This window comes from Adiantum capillus-veneris, chromosome 27 (assembly GCF_014529385.1).
Source record: "Adiantum capillus-veneris isolate H3 chromosome 27, ASM1452938v2, whole genome shotgun sequence".
NCBI lineage: Eukaryota > Viridiplantae > Streptophyta > Polypodiopsida > Polypodiales > Pteridaceae > Adiantum > Adiantum capillus-veneris.
Genome location: NC_140957.1, coordinates 45,916,182 through 45,922,419, shown reverse-complemented (window position 1 = coordinate 45,922,419; position 6,238 = coordinate 45,916,182).

Sequence of the window (6,238 nt, the reverse complement as noted above, 5' to 3'; positions counted from 1 at the left end):
TTCGTAGCACCTTCTAATACTTCAAATGGCGCCTTTCTCGTGTGGCGTTGTAGGCAAACTCCACCAAGGACAAATACTTTTCACATTTAGTCTTCTAATCCGAAAAAGAAGACTTGAACAAATACAAAAACCATTGAATTGTCTATCTCAAATTGCCCATCTAACTGTGTGTGGAACGAGGATGAGAAATGAAACCACGTGCCAATGTTTACCCAGATTGCCATCCAAAACAACTCGTAGACCGGGGATCTTTGTCCAAAACAATGGACTCAGGCATGCCATATATTCAAACTGTTTTGCCAAATAATCGGACTTAACTATCTTCTTTACCGCACTGACTCTTTTGATGACTGTCCAAATGCCATCGTGCCCACTTTGAGTCTTAGGCAGATTAAAGATGAAATCCATCACAATGCTTTCCCAGGGGCGGGTGGGAATGGGTAAAGGTTGTAGTAATCCTTGTGCCTTATGTCTGTCAAACTTGACCTTCTGGCATACAAAACAACTGCAAATAAAGTCGTCCACATCCTTCTTGAGTCTCGGCCAAAAGAAATAATGCTCCACACCTTTCAAGGTGGTGTTGATGCCGCGGAGACCCATAAAAGGTGGACAATGGCACTCGATCAAAACCTTTTCCCTCAACAATTGTGTAACACACAACATTGTTTTCTTCATCAAGTAGCCATTGCGTATGGAATACCCTCGTACTATCTCCCCATTCTGTATCCGAGTAAACAAATCGAAAAAAACCGAATCGTTGGCGTACTGATCAACCATATCCTCAAAGCTTCTATGATGAATCACAAAAATAGCGAAGACTAGGGGCTTCCAAGAAGACAATGCATCTGCCACTAAAGTTTTTTATCCCTGAACATAGACAATTTGGAAGTGAAACTGTGACAAGATGTTAGCCCGTCGCATCTGATTTTTTGAAAGATGCTTCTATGACAAGTAGCGTAAACTCTGATGATCAGTAAAGAGTGTGAAATCAGCTCTTAGTAGGTAATGTCGCCACTGAGTAAGAGCATCGATCACTGTCAATAGCTCTTTCTCATAAATTTGTGATGTTAATTATGGTCTTGAAAACAATCTGCTTTCATAGGCAATCACATGGCCTTCTTGCATTAAGATCGCTCCCAGACTACGACCACAAGCATCATGGAATTGGAGATGATCTCTTTAGATAGCTGATTCCAGTGTTAGAAGTTTACAGCTACCGGTGATGTGTTAGTTCAAACAGTAGAACTGGAAAAGGAAATAGAAACTGAACTAGAATACATCTCTTGAAATGAGAAATAGACTGAAGTACTGAGAATGATGTTCAGATTCAGAGAGAATAAGTACAAAGTATGTATGGCTGAAGTACACTGGATTGCTATGGTTAGGATTACAGATGAAAGATTACAGATGGAGATAATGTAGCTCAGGAACAGCTCAATAACTAAGGATTATGAATCAAAAGCTAAGCAGAAGTATAGCCGACAAATGCCCACCGTATTACAATGTAAGGGGTCCTATTTATATACCTTGGGAGTTACTCTGGTAATTGTCGTGGTAATTACTTACTGATCTGCTGTTTGTCTCACAAGAGCCGGTTCCCACCCAGTGAGACTGTCTCCGCCATCCACATCCTTCCCTCCTTTCTTGAATTTTGGCAAGATTCCAAAATTTTTGAAAAAAATCCACCGTGATTCTTCTGGAATTTTGCTCGTTGAGTGCTTGACACCCCTATAGTTGTAATTCCAGGGACATCCTCAGCCAAGAGACACCAAGTCGGACTGAAAAATCCACCGTCTGCTGTGGAAAAATCCACCGTCTGATTCGAAGACCGGTGGAAAAATCCTTGACCGAATTATGAGATGGAACTACCCGGTATCCTTCCACTGAACCCGCTTTCGTTTACCCTTTGGCCTGGATGGCGTCTGAGAAGTCCTAGTGCCAGCATTCTCCTTCTGAATGAGCCTATAAATGGCCTCCTGCTCAAGCTGATCCCGCCCTTCTATGGACATCTCAATTTCATAAGGCGTGAGAGGATGATAAGTTTTGGTGTTGGGATCATAGAGCGTGCATCTACCTTTGGTGAGCCGAGTTCTGGCCAGTTTGTGACAATGCGAGGTTGTATGGATCCATCCTTCTGGAAGAGGCTGACTGGCTTTGATCCAAGCTTCAAAAAGAATCTCAGCAATCTCTCTCTATTGTGGTCCTAGGCATGGTTTAGATGTAATGTCCTTTTAGGGCACTTTAGAGGACTCAACATTGAGTTGCAGCAGTTGGTTGGTGATCTTAGTGGGGCCTCTAAGCTGAATTTTCCGCTGGCCCATACATACTGATCTTCTACACCTCATCTCTCAGCTCCTGGAGATCATTTAGTTGGAGAGCGTTGTTGAACAGTGTTTGCCAGGTTTTCAATTCCACAGTCGATCGCTCATACCAATCCTGAAGATCATCAGTAATCTTGAAATATGTGAGCCGATCGACTGGTTCTAGATGTTGAGGGTAGAATGTTGGAAAAAATCTTGGCAACTTTGCCTCTCTTGCTGGTAAAGCATACAAGAGAACTGGGGAATCATGCACAAATTCCAAGAAGTTAAGGACAACCTGGTTCTCTTGCTGCATCATCTTTCTGGTTACTTTAACCACCTGAAACAGTCGCCGGAGAGAAGTTGCCTGTTCTCCCACTGACATTCAAGTTTGAGGTCCCTTGCTGGTGGCAGTATGGTCTTCAAGAATAGTTCGCACCCTTTGATCCAGAACTCCCTTAGCAATCTGCATTTGCACTAAGACCTCTTTCAATTGATTCCTGACATCCTTCATGCATTTAGATGTTGGCTTGTTCCCCATCAAAAGCTCTAATTCCATGGCCAGAGAGCGACAATCTGCAGTAGACCGTTGTTGCCGATGTGGATTGGTTATTCTCTCTTCTGTTGGAATTAGAGTTGCAGAGAAACGCACACAGCTTGGAGAAGAAGAAGGAAGCTCAAGGCACACAATAGAGACTGTGTTACTTAGTATTCAATGGAAAGATAGATAGCCCTAGAGTGATGGGCGATATACAATGCTCGGCTGAAAAAACCTCCTAAAGAGGGAAAAAATGCCCCGGCGGTCGTAGTTGTTCACACACATCACTACCACATGTATATGGTAACAAATCCCCCCTGGAGTGATGCGATGAACGAGAGCTGGCACATGAGTAAAGGGAAGTGCCATGCCCTGAGGACATGATCAGTCCACAAAGGGAGTAAGCCCAAAGCTTTGCGGAAAGCTTCAAGCTTCTCACGAGACAATGCCTTTGTGGAAAGATCTACAAGGTTGTCCTGTGTTGGCACTGTGCGCTCCTTGCCGCACTGTCGAAGCAAGGGACTTGCCAATACACCGTGTGCGAGCCCCAAACGGCTCCAAGCACACAACAAGCCTAAACTAGCAAGCTCAAGAGAACAAAGGGTGTGTCACTCACCGATCTACGCTCGCCTTCGTGGTGGATTCCTCGCCGCGATGAAGAAGAAGCTGCAGTCGTGCCGCGCTCAACCGCTTCACCGCCGTCGTGCCTTCGTAATGCTCAATCGCACACACACTCTCCCTCTCTCTCTCTCTCACACACACACACACACAAGGAGGTGAAGAAGAAGAAGATGGAGATGGAGCAAGAGCACTCTTCTATTGCACAAATGAGAGAATGAGTAAAAATTAGGTTTAGTTGGCTTTTATAGGAGCTCACCCCATTCACACTTGGGCGCCCATGCTTAGCCAACTAATCCCTTGAATGTCCCAGTTAAAGTGCGCCTGTCATCGACGATCACTCTACCTTTCCCTATTGGTCTGACAAGCCCGGTACCTGACTCTAAATAATACATAATATGGTTACAGTGTCCGTCGTAGGCGATAGGGTGTCCGTGAGCCGTGAGGGTTAACATGCCCCCCTTCCTGATGTAGATTCCGTCCTCGGAAGCTATTGAGTTGAAGCTGGTTCGTCGAGGTGGAAGAGCATTTGAGATGAATGTCCTTAGCCTTCTTCAGTCACTGCAAAATCAAACAACATTGGCACAGTAATTGCATTCTCTTAAAAAGCATATGCAGTTTTAGGTAGACAAATTGATTGGTAAAAGAATTTCAAACAATTGGTTAGCAATGAACATTAAATTGCAATGTAATCAAATGCATAAACAGATGTAAAGGTAAAAAATTAGACAAGTCTGGGGTCGCTAATTTGACGGTCGAAAAGCACTAGAGATCGAATATTAATACCATGGGTAAGCTTCTTAATTTTCTGTGGTCAATTAAGTTGTTTAATCGCAAGAGCCAAGTATTCATGTTCGAGGGCTGACTAGAGGCTATATCTAGAAAACCTTGTAGTTAAGCTACCATAAAAGAAATTTCTCATGAAATCATCGCCTGACTGATTACTTTTTCTTTGACCCCCCAAAGTCTTTTCACATTGATTCAATTATGATGTGTGTGCTTATTTTGTATGCCTTGGGTTTTTTGCTTTTCAAGGAAAAGCGCCCACGCTGGGAACCTCTAGGGCTCTAGTACCATAGGCGATACATGTGAGTGAAGTACCAATTCAAGCCAGGATTTCTCTTCCAGCTTAAAATTTTACATTGTGGCACTTTGATTTTTTGCTTGTTCATTTTCAGCATTTTAATTTTGTAACTTTGGGGGGTCATATAACACTGTTACCCTCCCCAGGCTCATCACATTAGTAAACTCCCTTTATAATACTTAAGATAAAGGTCAATAGGGTTAAGCCCACTAGAAAGCCCTAGTACATTTCATACAATGCTGCCTAAATCGGATTAAGAACCTAAGTAACCATTGCTTATTAGGAAGACATTCCCCATGGTATTAAGAGAAGATTTCTAATACCTAGCTTGGTCAAACTAGCTTAGTCAGACTGCTTGATTTTTAAACCTAGACAAGTGATTATGACAAAACATTACATTGAATTAAATGTTTGATACTAAGCAAATGCACTGAATATTATGCTACCAATCACAATCAAAGCAGACAAACATGGATGCAAAAAAGATAAGGGCAATGCTAATGGACAAGAAACACCTGTTTGTGTTGAAGGTCACGCTTGATCTGAAGTGTGAACGAGAGAAAGGTTCCATGAAGGTCCAAATCCTAACAATAGCAACACGCTCCTGTACACACTAGGAAACAAAAGGAATACCTCCAGGAGGCACATCAGTGGGAAAAATTAAAACTCCTAAAAAACAAACTCAAAACACAATCTAGACCCCTAACCTACCTATCTGTCACCCCTTTTAGAATCAAGGAAAGAGGATATTATATAAACCGGGTGGCCACCCTAAGGCTAGGCCTCTATCCTCATCATCTAGATAAATAAAATCGTTGTCCGTGAGGCCATAGTCTTCCTCGGTCTCTATTAGTTCCTCTTCATCATCCTCTTGTGCAAGCATGCTAATCAAGAACCTCGTGATGCGTGGATACTCATCTTGTGCAAAAGAATAAGCATGTGCCATTGGAGACACATTCGCTACAGGGTAGGGATCACTAGTTAGCCATAGACGTATCAGCCATTCTAACTCCTCAAAATTTCTCTCACATGCAATGCTCTCTATCAAATCCCATTCGCAAGAAAGTATAGGGTAGCATACGTAGAACACTTGTTGAAAAGACAAGGGGTACCTTTCATCAAAAATAGAAGTGCATGCCTCTGGTGAAGTAGTCATTTCTGACAAGACAGATAGATTTGGTTAGGCCTTTAAAACATAAGAGTTGTTTTTGTGTGTTGCTTGAATTGACACGGTGAATTTGGACTTATATGTAAGATCTGATAGGGTGCTCTCTCATTGCTAGGCGCTCTTGCTCTTTACTATTTTTGTTTTTTTGTGAGTATAAGTCTATATATATACATTCCCTAAGATCGGAGATTGAGAGGTCAGGGAAAAAGGTTGAGAGGGAAACAAATGAATGAGGACTGTCAGCAAACACTCCCCCCTTCCTTGGGTAGATCATACCGTTTGAAATGAGCTTGTCACCCTTTGAAACCAATTGTTTCAGTTGGTAATAGGTGAGGATTTTTGCCAGTAGTTTTCTATTACCCTAGGTGCCTCGTCAAGTTGCAAGGGTGGTAAGGTACTCTCCCAGGATTGAACTTGAAGTGGTTCATCAGGTGATTCTTGAACACTGGGAGGTGTGGATTCCTTTGTAGCTTCATGGAGGTCCACTACTATAGATGGAGGCGGTGTAGAAGCTTTTACCTCTATGGATG